The sequence below is a fragment of the Lithobates pipiens genome, unplaced genomic scaffold (assembly GCF_037356315.1).
Source record: "Lithobates pipiens isolate NorthernLeopardFrog02 unplaced genomic scaffold, aLitPip1_a1.2 Scaffold_1, whole genome shotgun sequence".
In the NCBI taxonomy this organism is placed as follows: Eukaryota; Metazoa; Chordata; class Amphibia; order Anura; family Ranidae; genus Lithobates; species Lithobates pipiens.
The window spans coordinates 254,044,683-254,061,256 of record NW_027507685.1 but is presented as its reverse complement, the minus strand read 5'-3'; the positions used below and the strand labels follow the sequence as shown (position 1 = coordinate 254,061,256).

At 46.3% G+C, this 16,574-nt stretch overlaps 1 protein-coding gene across 1 annotated transcript in view; it reads right to left on the bottom strand.

Moving 5' to 3' along the window:
* KLHL4 (kelch like family member 4) overlaps nt 1–16,321 on the bottom strand; it is a 605,202-nt gene extending 588,881 nt beyond the window's left edge. The window contains exon 1 of the mRNA XM_077485270.1: nt 16,194–16,321. The gene's annotated coding sequence lies outside the window, so the exon portion shown is untranslated. The remainder of the gene's footprint in view (nt 1–16,193) is intronic.
* Between the last annotated feature and the right edge of the window lie 253 nt (nt 16,322–16,574).

The window sequence follows — 16,574 nt, the reverse complement described above, 5'->3', positions numbered from 1 at the left end:
GCTGTGAATGGCAATTCTCTGGATGCAGTCAAAGTAAGCAAGTTCTTCAATACATGACTTTGACACTAAGAGTACCTGAACTTCCTTTCCAACCCTCTGATCCCATTTTAAGAGATTGTTCATTGTCTACGTTTTTGCAAATAAAATCCATTCAAGTGGATCTGTTGTCAGTCTCTCGAGTTACTGGGCCATCTACCACGGGACACCCCTAGACGTGAAGTGAGGAGAAAAAGAAGGTAACGCCTCCCAGGCTCTGTCTAGTGAAGTTGTGAGTATAGAGGTCTAGTTTTATTCTAAGAGGCTCTGCCTGATAAACATTGTAGTACAGAGGTCTAGTATTTTTCTCCGTGGCACTACATGGTGAAGATGTGAATACAGAGGTCCAGTCGTTGCCTCTGAGGCTCTGCCTAGTAGAGATATAAGTACAGTGGTCTATTCTTTATCTCAGATGCTCTGCCTGGTGAACATATGAGTAAAGAGGTCCAGACTTTGCCTTCCAGGCTCTACCTGGGAAAGACGTGAGTACTGATTTCTAATCTTTGCCTCCTGGGTTCAGCCTGGTGACCATGTGAATACAGCGTTTCAGTCTTTGCCTTCAATGCTCTGCCAGCTGAAGATGTAAGTACTGAGGTCTAGACTTTGACTCCGAGGCTCTTCCTCATATAGATGGGGTTACAGTGCTCCACACTTTGCCTCTCAAGCTCTGCCTGTTGAAGATGTGAGTACAGAGGTCCAGTTGTTGCCTCCCAGGCACTGCCTGGGGAAGATGTGAGTACAGAGGTCCAGATGTTGCCTCCCAGGCACTGCCTGGGGAAGATGTGAGTACAGAGGTCCGGTTGTTGCCTCCCAGGCACTGCCTGGGGAAGATGTGAGTACAGAGGTCCAGATGTTGCCTCCCAGGCACTGCCTGGAGAAGATGTGAGTACTGACGTCCAGATGTTGCCTCCCAGGCACTGCCTGGGGAAGATGTGAGTACAGAGGTCCAGTTGTTGCCTCCCAGGCACTGCCTGGGGAAGATGTGAGTACTGAGGGCTAGTCTTTGCCCTCCAGGCTCAACCTGCTGAAAATGTGAGGACAGAGTTCCAGACTTTGCCTCCCAGGCTCTGCCTGGTAAAGACATAACTATTGGAATCTAGTCTTTGTCTCCCAGAATCTTCCCCATAAAAATGTGAGTACAGAGCTCCAGTGTTTGGTTCCCATACTCTGCCTGGTGAAGATGTAAGTATAGAGGTCCAGACCTTGCCTGCCAGGCTCTGTCTAGTGAAGTTGAGAGTACAGAGGTCCAGGCTCTGCCTAGGGAGATGTGGCTGTGAGAGATCCATTGTCTCCCATGCCCTCGCCTGGGGGAAGAAGTCAGAAGAAAAAGGTTTTAGTTTTCCTATCTCCCTGTCTGGCCTAGAGCATCCATACTGGCCTGCAGCAAAGGCCCATTTTTCTGCTGTTTTGGGGTATCCTATACCCCCCAATCATCCCTTTTTAAGACAATGGAACCAATAAATGTGGCAAAAACAGACTGTAGAATCTAAAGCCTGTCTGTCTGAGTTGTTGGGTTCAGCTTCAGTGTAGGCCACCATTAAGAAGGTTTTAGAATCCGGGCGCTTCTCAGGTGGCTGACGGCAACAAAGGCTGTCCAACAAATGCTGTAGCTGTACTAAAATCATAAAGTCCTCAGAGCTTACTTTTAAACAGCTGTATGTATTTATTTTTATTTTTTGCTAATTTTGGTCATGGCTTCCTGTAGGTTACATCAGTGAATTTAGGTTTGACCTTTAGCAGTGTATTGGCCTTCTTGTATTCTGTGTCAGAGCTGGATGTGGAGTGCAGGAACAGAGCTCAGCAGAAAAGGAAAGGCAGGAAACACACTTGTGTTTGCAGAAATCCTGGTTCAGATGTGTCCGACCTCACCGGGTAGGGGAGGGGAGCAAAAAATCACCATAATGTTTTATCAGCCCTCTTCAGGTATCTCAGATAAGAGATGCTGGTTTATGGTGTCAAAACTCACTTTGGGATCTGTTTAACCTCTTGCTTACTGGGCACTTGAACCCCCCTCCTGCCCAGACCAATTTTCAGCTTTCAGCGCTGATGCACTTTGAACAATTGCGCGGCCATATAACACTGTACCCAAATGAAATTTTATCATTTTTTTCCCACAAATAGAGCTTTATTTTAGTGGTATTTAATTCCAGCTGGGAGTTTTATTTTTTGCTAAACAAAAAAAAAAAAGGAAAATAAAAATAAAAATAAAAAAACATGTTTAATAGTTTGTTATAAAATTTTGCGAACAGGTCATTTTTCTCCTTCCTTGAAATGCGCTGATGAGGCGGCACTGGTGGGCACTGATAGGCTGCACTGGTGGGCACTGATAGGCACAGTTAAGGTGGCACTAATAGGCACAGATAAGGTGGCACCAATAGGCACAGATAAGGCAGTACTTATGGGCACAGATAAGGCGGCACTGATGGGCACAGATAAGATGGCACTGATGGGTGGCACTGATGGGTGGCACGGATGGGCACTGATAGGTGCCACTGATAAAAGATACTGATTGGCACTGATAGGTGGCACTGATAGGTGGCTCTGATAGGTGGCACTGCTGGGCACTGATGGGCATCACTGATGGGCACTGATGGGCACTGGTAGATGACACTGATGGGCACGGATATGTGGCACTGAGGTGCAGCACTGTTATTGAGGCAGATTGTGGGCACTGATAGGTGGCACTGTGGGCACTGATAGGTGGCACTGTGGGCACTGATGGGTGGCACTATGGGCACTAATGGGTAGCGCTGATGGGTGGCACTTTTTTCCATATTTAGGTGGCACTGGCAGGGGGCAGGTGGGCACAGATGAGCTGGCCGTGATCGGGACTGAAGTCCCTCTCATGGCCGCCGGTGATCGGCTTTTTTTTTTCTCCTTGCGCTATCAGCGCGAGGAGGAAAAATAGCCAATTGCCGGCTCTGTTGTGATCACATGATCAGCTGTCATTGGCTGACAGCTGATCATGTGGTAAGGGGTCGGGATCGACCCCTTGCTCCGATCTGTGATCAGGCGAGTCTCGTAGACTCGCTGATCACAGAGCGCACTGCGCGCGCCCCTCAGGGGGCACGCAGGCCGCTCGTGCACGGGACAATGTCAATAGACCTCATCCCAGCAAAGCGGGCCCACGCTGTAGCCGTCATTCGGCTATAGCGCGGATCTCTAGATTTTTCTCTTTATTCTAAAAAGTTTTTGTCATATCACTGTATTTTCTGCCGTTTCTTGATCATATGTAAACATCTTATTCACCCTATAGACCAGTGTTTCTCAACTCCAGTCCTCAAGGCACCCCAACAGGTCATGTTTTTAGGCTTTCCATTATTTTGCACAGGTGATTTGATCAGTTTCCCTGCCTTAGTAATTACCACAACCATTTCATCCGAGGGAAATCCTGAAAACATGACCTGTTGCCCTGTTGCCTTGAGGACTGGAGTTGAGAAACAATGCTATAGACTGTCCTCCTGAAAAAGCTATTCGCTGCGAAACCGGTAGAGGAAATCTCCCTACACCCCTCTTCAACAGAGACCTCACGGGGCAACCCGTCGGGGCAACCCTCACAGGGCAATCCTGAAAACATGACGGGGGGCAACCCGTCGGTAGTTTGTTAAACTGCGGTGTATATGATTTTAGTATTGTAAATGTTTTGCTGTACAACCTTTTGTCTTCATTCAGTTATATGTAATTTTTTTATAATCTTTTTCTGCGTATTTTCTACCAAGTACCGAGATAATCCATATAACAAAACATTTTTGGCTGTGGTTACAAAGGGAGCAGCTTCAGCAACTGCCCCGGTATTCTTAAAACCCTTATTCTTTGATAATTACAATCTAATAGGGTGGGGCAGGTTGTAAAAAAAAGGTTGTAACTGTGGGGAATGAGTTGATGGAAGTGGTAGAAGATTAGTTGGAGACGTGATACGCTTCCCTGAAGAGATGAGTTTTCAGGTTTCGCTGAAGGTACCCTGTTTCCCCCGAAAATAAGACCTAGCGTGATTGTCAGTGATGGCTGCAATATAAGCCCTACCCCCCAAATAAGACCTACCCTGTTTCCCCCGAAAATAAGACCTACAAGGACTTTAACTAGGGCTTATTTGGGGGGTAGGGCTGCAGCCATCACCGACAATCACACTAGGTCTTATTTTCGGGAAAACAGGGTAGCAAGAGTAGGGGATAGCCAGACCAGTGGAGGTAGCGAGTTCCAGGGGATGGGAGAGGCTCTGGAGAAATCCTGGAGACGAGCATGGGAGGAGGAGACGAGAGAAATTGAGAGTAGGAGGTCTTGAGAAGAGCGGAGAGGACGATTTGGATGATATTTGGAGACAAGATTGGTGGTTTAGCTCGGGGCAGAGTTGTGAATGGCTTTGTAAGTTGTGGTTAGTATTTTGAATTGAATTTCGCTGGGTGATTCGGAGCCAGTGTAGGGATTGGAGGAGAGGGTTGGCAGACGCTGAGCGGTTGGTAGGGTGGATAAGTCTGGCAGCAGACCATAAAATGACATTCCACGGTGTCAGCGGTGGCGTGGAATTGGCGCGGAGCAGATATCAGCAATGGGCTCGGTATCTGATGGGGGGGGGGGGGGGTAAGCGATCCGCGTTACGTTTTCTGGTAAACACACAAGAGAGGGGAAAAAAATGTCAGAAAAAAAAATAACATTCTGGATGAGCAGCTGCTGACCGTTCCGCGGAAAGGTTATCAAAATGTTAAAGAGACTCAAACAAACATGGAGGATTAGCGCAGCAGAGACGGGATTTTCCTACAACTCTCCGCTGACACAGGATGTGGCTCTCCAAGCGCAGGTTTGGCGATACGGCCTCTGAAAAAACAGAGCCGGGACGGGCGCTGATGCCATTTGTTGACAGTGGAAAAGGAAAGCTTTGGGGAGATGTTCCATTGCTCTTCATGTTATTTAATTAAATAGTCAAAAAATATAATTAATGTCAGATCATTTCCCCGCTGAGAGCAGCAGACTGATGATTAGGAGGAAACAAAACTGGCCAAATACTTGATTCTTAAAGTAGAACTAAAGAAAAAATAGTTTTTGGGGTTTTTTTTTTCCATTTTTGATAGAGTAATGGAGGGTTTTACCCCTGCAATTTTTTTTTATTTTTTTTTGCTATCTGTGTCCCAGATTTCCCTTCGCTTCCTGTCCCATAGACAGAACAGGAAGTTAGAGGAAATCCCTGCAAATTAAGAGCATCCCTTGGGGCCCCAAAGGGTCATCAGGACTAAAACCCCCCTCCATTGGAAGATTTGTCCTCTATTACTTTTCTAGGAACAACCCCAAATGTGTGATTTTCTGTTAGGCCTCATACACACTATCAGATTTTCTGCTGATTGTTTTTTCCTTCAGATTTACCAAAACCATGTAATATGAGATCAAACCTTAGGAGTTTCAGTTGTTATGAAATCAGGCAGGCCCTTGTACTACATGGTTTTGGTAAATCTGAAGACAAAAATCAGCAGAAACTCTGATAGACCTTGTACACACGGTCGGACATTCCGACAACAAAATCCATCTGATTTTTATTTTTTTTGACGGATTTTGTCCAAAACTGGTGTTGCATACACACGGTCGGACAAAGTTGTCGGAAAATCTGATCGTTCGGAACGTGATGATGTTCGTTGGTTGTGATGGGACTACGTTCAGGCTCCAAAGGATATCTGCTCCAAAGGAGGGGTCGGGTGACATCACTTCTGTTAGGTACTCCCAAAGGAGGAGCCGGGTGACGTCACTTCCGGCAGGCGCTCTCAAAGGAGGAGCCGGGTGACGTCACTTCCGGCAGGCGCTCTCAAAGGAGGAGCCGGGGGACGTCACTTCCAGCAGGCGCTCTCAAAGGAGGAGCCGGGAGACGTCACTTCCAGCAGGCACTCTCAAAGCAAGAGTCTGGTGACATCACTCCTGGTAGGCACTCCCAAAGGAGGAGTCAGGTGGCTTCACTTCCAGTAGGCACTCCCAAAGGAAGAGCCAGATGACTTCACTTCTGGTAGGCACTCCCAAAGGAAGAGCCGGGTGACGTCACTTCTGGTAGGCACTCCCAAAGGAAGAGCTGGATGACCTCACTTCTGGTAGGCACTCCGAAAGGAAGAGCCAGATGACCTCACTTCTGGTAGGCACTCCCAAAGGAGGAGCCGGGTGACGTCACTTCTGGTAGGCACTCCCAAAGGAAGAGCCGGGTGACATCACTTCTGGTAGGCACTCCCAAAGGAAGAGCCGGATGACCTCACTTCTGGTAGGCACTCCCAAAGGAAGAGCCGGATGACCTCACTTCTGGTAGGCATTCCCAAAGGAGGAGCCCGGTGACATCACTTCCAGCAGGCACTCTCAAAGCAAGAGCCGGGTGACATCACTTCTGGTAGGTACTCCCAAAGGAAGAGCCAGGTGACGTCACTTCTGGTAGGCACTCCCAAAGGAAGAGCCGGATGACCTCACTTCTGGTAGGCACTCTCAAAGGAAGAGCCGGGTGATGTCACTTCCGGTAGGCACTCCCAAAGGAGGAGCCGGAGGACGTCACTATATATCCAAGAGAAAAAATATTGGTGTATCTGGATTTAGGGTTGCTCCAATATACAGGCCATTTCAAAGTGTTAGCCCTGGTACAGGGGCTAAGCCGCTGTACACACAGTCAGAGATTTCCACAACCAAATCCGTCTGATTTTGCCCGTCGGATTTTGTCCGTCGGATCTTGTCCGAAACTGTTGCATACACACGGTCAGGCCAAGTTGGCGAAAAATCCGATCTTTCAGAACGTGATGACGTAATTTTGTTATGATGGGACTACATTCAGGCTAGTAGTCAATAGCTTTGATGTAGGAATTTGATCCGAGCATGCGTGGCACTTGGTCCGATGAAAATGCTCTACACATGATCGGATTAGGTCCGTCCGGCCCAGTTGTTTGGGAAATCTTTCCAACATGTTGGAAAATTGGGTCGGACGGAGATTCGGACGGAATCAGTCCGATGCATACCACACACAGTCGGATTATCTGACGACACGGTCCGATAAGACTCATTCCGACAGATTCTCCGACCGTGTGTACAAGGGCTGAGAGTTATCGCTCGGCTCGCTCCTGCTGTGATTTTACACAGCGGGTCCCGCTGATCCGATGTTTGTCGGGACCCACCAATCGTTCGGTACTCTGACAGAATGACAGTCTGCCTACGAAAATAAGGCAGACTGTCGTTCTGTGAGTACAGAAGACATGGATCCTGGGTTCCTGTAAAGCAGGAACATCGATCCATGTCTTCAAGTAGTAAAAGCACCTCCCCGCCATAGTCAGTGATCACACATATTTAACCCTTATATCGCCAGATTTAAAACCCTTCCCAGCCAGTGTCATTAGTACAGTGACAGTGCATATTTTTAACACTGATCACTGCATCAGTGCCACTGGTCCCCAAAAAGTGTCAGTTAGTGTCAGATGTGTCCGCTGCAATATTGCAGTCCTGCTATAAGTCACTGATCGCCGCCATTACTAGTAAAAAAAAAAAAAATATCCCATTGTTTGTAGACGCTATAACTTTTGCGCAAACCAATCATTCGATGCTTATTGGGATTTTTTTTTTTTACCTAAAATATGTAGCGGAATACATATTAGCCTAAATAGATTTTTTTCCCATTTTTTATTGAATATGGTTTATAACATAAAGGAGAAAAATCATGTTTTTTCTTTAAAAAATTGTCGGTCTTTCTTTGTTTCGAACGCAAAAAAAAAAAAAAAAACTGCAGAGGTGATCAAATACCACCAAGCGAAATCTCGATTTCTGGGGAAAAAATTACATACTTTTTATTTGGGTGTTCCATGACCGTGCAATTGTCGTGTCGCAAAAAAAAGGGGCCCGGTCGGGAAGGGGGGTAAACCCTTTCAGAGCTGAAGTGGTTAAAATGGTGCATTTTAGACAAATCCCATCAATGTTTCCCAAAACTGTAGCAAGGCGAAAATTTCCCTATTTCTTTCATCTGTAGTAAAAATATCTTCCCCCAATCTTGGTAGTAGAAATAAACAGTGCACAGCACATTGTCATGAATGAGCGATCCGTGTGCTGAGCTCCATGTAGTACAGCCGAGCTGCAAAGTTCCAGCTGAAATCGGCTCCGCAAACCTAATAAAACAGCTCCACCTGGTGGTCACATCTTTAGGGTAATCAGAAGAGGCTTTGGCTTGCTGACCATCATTGGTGCTTCCATAACAGACCTTCTTCAGGTTCCAAATGCAACATGATTCGCCATATACAGCACCTTGAAAAAAATACCCCTTGGAATTTTCCACATTTTGTCATGTTACAACCAAAAAACGTAAATGTATTTTATTGTGAATTTATGTGATAGACCAACACAAAGTGGCACATAATTGTGAAGTGGAAGGAAAATTATAAATGGTTTTAATTTTTTTTTACAAATAAATATGTGAAAAGTGTGAAGGGGCATTTGTATTCAGTCTCCTTTACTCTGCTACCCCTAACTAAACTCTAGTGGAACCAATTGCCTTCAGAAATCACCTAATTAGTAAATAGAATTCACCTGTGTGTCATTTAATCTCAGTATAAATGCAGCTGTTCTGTGAAGCCCTCAGAGGTTTGTTAGAGAACCTTAGTGAACACACAGCATCATGAAGGCCAAGGAACACACCAGGCAGGTCAGGGATAAAGTTGTGGAGAAGTATAAAGCAGGGTTAGGTTATAAAAAAAATATCCCAAGCTTTGAACATCTCACGGAGCTCTGTTCAATCCATCATCAGAAAATGGAAAGAGTATGGCGCAACTGCAAACCTACCAAGACATGGCCGTCCACCTAAACTGACCGGGCCAGGCAAGGAGAGCATTAATCAGAGAAGAGCCAAGAGCCCCATGGTAACTCTGGAGGAGCTGCAGAGATCCACAGCTCAGGGGGGAGAATCTGTCCACAGGACAGCTATTAGTCGTCTCTCCACAAATCTGCCCTTTATGGAAGAGTGACAAGAAGAAAGACATTGGGGAAAGAAAGTCATAAGAAGTCCTGTTTGCAGTTTGTGAGAAGCCATGTGGGGGACACAACAAACATGTGGAAGAAGGTGATCTGGTCAGATGAGACCAAAATTCAACTTTATGGCCTAAAAGTAAAACGCTATGTGTGGGGGAAACTAACACTGCACATCACCCTGAACACACCATCCACACTGTGAGACATGGTGGTGGCAGCATAATGTGGTGGGGATGCTTTTCTTCAGCAGGGACAGGGAAGCTGGTCAGAGTTGATGGGAAGATGGATGGAGACAAATACAGGACAATCTTAGAAGAAGACCTGTTAGAGTCGGCAAAAGACTTGAGACCGGGGCGGAGGTTCACCTTCCAGCAGGACAACGACCCGAAACATCCAGCCAGAGCTACAATGGAATGGGTTAGATCAAATCATATTCATGTGTTAGAATGACCCAGTCACAGTCCAGACCTAAATCACATTGAGAATCTGTGGCAAGACTTGAAAATGGCTGATCACAGACGCTCTCCATCCAATCTGACAGAGCTTGAGGTATTTTGCAAAGAAGAATAATGGGTAGAAATGTCCTCTCTAGATGTGCAAAGCTGGTAGAGACATCCCCAAAGAGACTTGCAGCTGTAATTGCAGAGAAAGGCGGTTCTACAAAGTATTGACTCCGGGGGGCGCCATACAAATGCACCCCCCACACTTTTCACATATTTATTTGTAAAAAAAAAAAAAATTTCAAACCATTTATCATTTTCCTTCCACGTCACAATTATGTGACACTTTGTGTTGGTCTATCACATAAAATCCCAATAAAATACATTTACGTTTTTGGTTGTAACATGAGAAAATGTGGGAAATGTGAAGGGGTATGAATACTTTTTCAAGGCACTGTAGGAATCACATGGGCAGAATTGCTCCTATATCATTCCCATGGACAATTTTTTTTATTTTATTTTCTGGAAGATTTGTGTATCAAACACAGACACAAAACAAGAAAATGCACAAACCAGGAAAAAACTGCACACTTCAATCTAGAATATCCCGAATGTATCTGCTCTTTAACCACTTTGTGTCTGGGGCAAATAATTTTTTTTTTACACGTGTTAAAAATCTGCATTTTTTTTGATAGAAAATGAACCCCAAAGATGATGTATTTTGTGAAATCGGAGGCACTGGAGAAATAAATGGTGGCAGTTGCAGTTTTGTTTTTTTTTGTTTTTTATGTGGCTTGTTATTTGCACAGCTGTGTATCTATTGCATATTTTCAGAGAAAAATAAAACTGTAAAATTAATTGTAGTACACAAAAACACAATATAATAAACTATTATTTTTTTTTGGGGGGGAGGGAGAGTATAAAAGATGTTACATCTGCACATTGAAGTTGCGCAAAAAACTAAGATGCCTAAACTTTTTCATAGGTGACACTTTCAAAGCCTTTACAGGTTATCAGTTTAGAATTAACTATGAATTATGACCCTAGTACACGGGTCTCCAAACTTTCTATACAAAGGAAAGGACCAGTTTACTGTCCTTCAGACTTTAGGGGAGTCGGACTGTGGCCATCAGGAGTAGAAAAAGTCCTGAGATCAGTTCAAGTAAACAATGTCCCATCTTTGGTTTCAGTGGGAGGAATAGTGCCCTATTATTGGTATCAGTGGGAGGAATAGTGCCCCATCATTGGTATCAGTGGGAGGAATAGCGACCCGTCATTGGTATCAGTGGGAGGAATAGTGCCCCAACATTGGTATTAGTGGGAGGAATAGTGCCCCATCATTGGTATCAATGGCAGGAATTGTGCCCCATCATTGGTATTTGTGGGGAGAATAGTGCCTCATCATTGGTGTCAGTGGGAGGAATAGTGCCCCATCATTGGTATCAGTGGGAGGAATAGTGCCCCATCATTGGTATTAGTGGGAGGAATAGTGCCCCATCATTGGTATCAATGGCAGGAATTGTGCCCCATAATTGGTATTCGTGGGGAGAATAGTGGCCCGTCATTGGTGTCAGTGGGAGGAATAGTGCCCCATCATTGGTATCAGTGGGAGGAATAGTGCCCCATCATTGGTATCAGTGGGAGGAATAGTGGCCCGTTATTGGTATCAGTAGGAGGAATAGTGCCCCATCATTGGTATCAGTGGGAGGAATAGTGCCCCATCATTGGGATTCGTGGGGAGAATAGTGGCCCATCATTGGTGTCAGTGGGAGGAATAGCGGTGCGTCATTGGTATCAGTAGGAGGAATAGTGCCCCAACATTGGTATTAGTGGGAGGAATAGTGCCCCATCATTGGTATCAATGGCAGGAATTGTGCCCCATCATTGGTATTCGTGGGGAGAATAGTGGCCCATCATTGGTGTCAGCGGGAGAAATAGTGCCTCATCATTGGTATCAGTGGGAGGAATAGTGCCCCATCATTGGTATCAGTTGGAGGAATAGTGCCCCATCATTGGTATCAGTGGGAGGAATAGCGGCCCGTCATTGGTATCAGTAAGAGGAATAGTGCCCCATCATTGGTATTAGTGGGAGGAATAGTGCCCCATCATTGGTATCAGTGGGAGGAATTGTGCCCCATCATTGGTATCGGTGGGAGGAATAGTGCCACATCATTGGTATCAGTGGGAGGAATTGTGCCCCATCATTGGTATTTGTGGGGGGGAATTGTGCCCCATCATTGGTATTTGTGGGGGGAATTGTGCCCCATCATTGGTATCGGTGGGAGGAACAGTGCCCCATCATTGATGTCATTGGGCCACATCGTTGATGTAATTTGGAGGAATTGTGCCCATCTTGGTGTCATTGGGCCTCAATTGTTGGTGTCAGTGAATGAAATACTGCCCCAAGGGCCAGATAAAATCAAGCAAAGAGCCGTATCCGGCCCTCGAGCCGCAGTTTGGAAGCCACTGTCCTAGAATAATTGCTTGCACTCCGATATTCACAGCAATAACATGTAGCATAATCACTGTTTACATATATGTGTGGGACCTACATATGAGTTTGTGTTCAAGTGTATGGGGGGGGGGGGACGAGGATGCTTTTTTTTTTTATATTTGTACATTATTACAATTTATTTTTTTATATACTTTTAATGATTGATTTATTTTATTGCTATCGCAGGGGGGCTATCAATCTCAGTATCTGATAGCATGAACAGGTGAAAGTTAATCTTTATGAAGACATCAGGGGTCTATTAGATCCACAATGTCTTCCGTGCCCTCAGAGTCATTAGACTTTTTAAAGAGGAGCTCCACCTGCAAAAAAATATTAAAAGTCAGCAGCTACAAATATTGCAGCTGCTGACTTTTAATAAATGGACACTTACCTGTTCCAGGGTCCAGCGATGTCGGCAGCAGGAGACGAGCAATCGCTCGTCTCTCGGCTGCCCCCGCCGCCATCCTCTGTCAGGGAATTGGGAAGTGAAGCATTGCGGCTTCACTGCCCGGTTCCCTACTGCGCATGCGTGAGTCGAGCTGCGCGTCTCCACTGGTCCCTGTTGTGTCCTGGGAACTGGGTGTTTACCAGAACACAACCGGGGGGGGGGGGGCAGGGCATCTGCGGCTAGCTTGTCCCGGAAGTGGGTGCAGGTACCTGGATTATACAGGTATCTGCACCCCCCTGAAAGGTGCCAATTGTGGCACCAGAGGGGGGGAGGGTTCCAATGAGCGGACCTTCCACTTTAGGGTGGCGGTCCGCTTTAAGTAGAACTAGTCCAACCTGGTGGCCAATTGAAACACTAGAGCTTTAACATGACTAGACAAACTTGGCAACCGATCAAAGAAATAGAATTTTAGCAGGACCAGACCAACCAGTAGCCAAGCAGATCTTTAGACCTTTGGCATGACTAGACCCAATTGGAATACAGTCAAAGCATTAGAGCTTTAGAAGTACCCGACTAACCAGTAGTCAATCAGATAAGTAGGCCTTTTGCAGAAGTAGACCAACCTGTAGCCAATCAGCCCATAAGACCTTTAGCAAAACTAGCCCAACCTGTAGCCAATGAGATTGATAGACCCTCAGCAGACCTAATCCAGCCGTTGCCAGCAGCCAATCAGAGCATTAGACTTTTAGCAGAGCTAGACCAACCTGGTGGCCAATAAAAGCACTAGAGCTTTAGCATGACTAGACCAACTTGGTGACTGATCAAAGAATTAGAGCTTTATTAGGACCAGACCATCTGGTAGCCAATCGGATCATGAGACCTTTGACCTGACTAGACCAATTTGGTAGCCAATCAAAGCATTAGACCTTTTAACAGGACCAGACCAACCTGTAGCTTTTCAGAGCAGAAGGCCCTAAAGAGGACTAGACCAACTTGTAACCAATGAGATCTTTGGGCCCTCCGTGGGAAAATGATGGTCCATTTTCCTCTCAAACTCGGTTCTATGGACTCTACAACAATATTATTGTAACACAACTGCCTATTTCTGCAAAACTGAACGAATAAATGTATGTCTACTGCTGGAATTTCTCAGGTTGTCTAAGTGAGAGAATAAAGAAGCTTTTTTTTATTTATTTTTTATTATTATTATTCTCTCTCCATGAGCAGATAAGATATAAAATATGAACATTTTGTTTTGTGAGCTATTTTTTCTGCATTTCAAAGCCTTTTATGGCGGTGATATAATCGCCTGATAGACCAGGAAAGCTGAAAGTTCTACAAATACCATTAAAAAAAAAAAAAAAAATACAAAGTCTATAAAAGTATCCAAACAATAAAAGCTGAGATACGGCATGGCGTGGAGTTTTGTTCTGCGTCTTATCGCTTTGTATTTTCAGACAATTTATGATAAAGGTGAGGAGCACTTCGAGGGAAAAAAATTCCTTGTATCTCTCTTCCTCCACACTGAGAACCACAGCTTCAAACTTCAAATGCAGGCAAGGTTTTACAACAGAAAGCAATAGTTTCACATAAACAAAATATGCATTTTGTCTCGCAGGCATGATTGGGGTTGGTGTTTATGATCTTTAGCATCCTCTAAAACATTGTACATCCTTTCTTTATATTTCCATCCCTCCCACAATGGGGAGAATTCACTGCAGTAGTTTGTGTCTACAGTAATGTGTCTCTGCCCCTCCCACAATGGAGAAATTTCCCAGAAGTAGTTTATGTCTCTGCCCCTCCCACAAAGGGGAGGTTTCTCCACAGTAGTGTGCGTCTCTGCCCCTCCCACAAAGGTAAGATTTTCCGTCAGTGGTTTGTGTCTTTGCTCCTCCCGTAAAATGCAATTTCCCCACACTAGTTTGTGTCTCTGCCCCTCCCATAATGGCGAGATTTCCCCACACTAGTTTGTGTCTCTGCCCCTCCCACAATGGCGAGATTTCCCCACACTAGTTTGTGTCTCTGCCCCTCCCACAAAGGTGAGATTTCCCCCTAGTAGTTTGTGTCTCTGCCCCTCCCACAATGGCGAGATTTCCCCACACTAGTTTGTGTCTCTGCCTCTCCCACAATGGCGAGATTTCCCCGCACTAGTTTGTGTCTCTGCCTCTCCCACAAAGGGGAGATTTCCCCCTAGTAGTTTGTGTCTCTGCTCCTCCCACAATGGGGAGATTCCCCCCAGTATTTTGTGTCTCTGCCCCTCCCACAATGGTGAGATTTCCCCCCAGTAGTTTGTGTCCCTGCCCCTCCCACAATGGGGAGGTTTCCCAGCATTAATTTGTGTCTCTGCCCCTCCCACAATGGGGATATTTCCCTGCAGTAGTTTGTGTCTCTGCCCCTCCCACAATGGGGATATTTCCCTGCAGTAGTTTGTGTCTCTGCCCCTCCCACAATGGGGATATTTCCCTGCAGTAGTTTGTGTCTCTGCCCCTCCCACAATGGGGATATTTCCCTGCAGTAGTTTGTGTCTCTTCCACTCCCACAAGGCGGAGATTTCCCCCCAGTAGTTTGTGTCTCTGCCCCTCCCACAATGGTGAGATTTCCCCCCAGTAGTTTGTGTCTCTGCCCCTCCCACAATGGGGAGATTCCCCCCAGTAGTTTGTGTCTCTGCCCCTCCCACAATGGGCAGATTCCCACAGTAATTTGTGTCTCTGCCCCTCCCACAATGGTGAAATTTCCCCCCAGTAGTTTGTGTCTCTGCCCCTCCCACAATGGGGAGGTTTCCCAGCATTAATTTGTGTCTCTGCCCCTCCCACAATGGGGATATTTCCCTGCAGTAGTTTATGTCTCTGCACTCCCACAATGGTAATATTTCCCTGCAGTAGTTTGTGTCTCTGCCCCTCCCACAATGGGGAGATTTCCCCCTAGTAGTTTGTGTCTCTGCTCCTCCCACAATGGGGAGATTCCCCCCAGTATTTTGTGTCTCTGCCCCTCCCACAATGGTGAGATTTCCCCCCAGTAGTTTGTGTCCCTGCCCCTCCCACAATGGGGAGGTTTCCCAGCATTAATTTGTGTCTCTGCCCCTCCCACAATGGGGATATTTCCCTGCAGTAGTTTGTGTCTCTGCCCCTCCCACAATGGGGAGATTTCCCTCCAGTAGTTTGTGTCTCTGCCCCTCCCACAATGGGGATATTTCCCTGCAGTAGTTTGTGTCTCTGCCCCTCCCACAATGGGGATATTTCCCTGCAGTAGTTTGTGTCTCTTCCACTCCCACAAGGCGGAGATTTCCCCCCAGTAGTTTGTGTCTCTGCCCCTCCCACAATGGTGAGATTTCCCCCCAGTAGTTTGTGTCTCTGCCCCTCCCACAATGGGGAGATTCCCCCCAGTAGTTTGTGTCTCTGCCCCTCCCACAATGGGCAGATTCCCACAGTAATTTGTGTCTCTGCCCCTCCCACAATGGGGATATTTCCCTGCAGTAGTTTGTGTCGTTGCCCCTCCCACAATGGTGAAATTTCCCCCCAGTAGTTTGTGTCTCTGCCCCTCCCACAATGGGGAGGTTTCCCAGCATTAATTTGTGTCTCTGCCCCTCCCACAATGGTAATATTTCCCTGCAGTAGTTTGTGTCTCTGCCCCTCCCACAATGGTGAGATTTCCCCCCCAGTAGTTTGTGTCTCTGCCCCTCCCACAATGGTAAGACTTGGACCTGTACGGTCACACGTGTGATCCTCTTCAGACTCTACACTCCTGACATTGTCCTGGACATATCCTCCCAGAGAACGGGAACAATGTATCTCCTCCGGTAATCCACGCGTATTAAGTCAGTTAAAAATAGAAACACGGACGGCGGCGAGAAGCTGCGGTTTTTATAATTCCGCTCTCTTACCTTGTTTTCAGGATTCTTCGGAACGTCTCCCCGTTGGAAAGCCACGAAAACCTCGGCGTCTCGGGAGCTGGTTTTATAAACTCGCCCTGGCAGTCTTTTCTCGCACTTTCCTCGCTAATTGCGGTCGATTTTCTGGGATTCCGGAAAAAAGCCGCCTGTATCCTCCCCGGCCGCCGGCCCCTGGTCTGTTATCAAATCCATTTTATCTTCCCCTCCGAAGAGGAAACTCTTAAGAGATGTTTTTCCTTTGAACTTCCTGCGGCTTTCGCATAAATAATAAATAAAAGGCCGACACCTCCGCTGATTGTTGGCGACCCGCCAAGTGAAACCGTTTCCCGGGTTCAACCCTGATGAAAAGTGACTCACACGGGAAAAGCGATC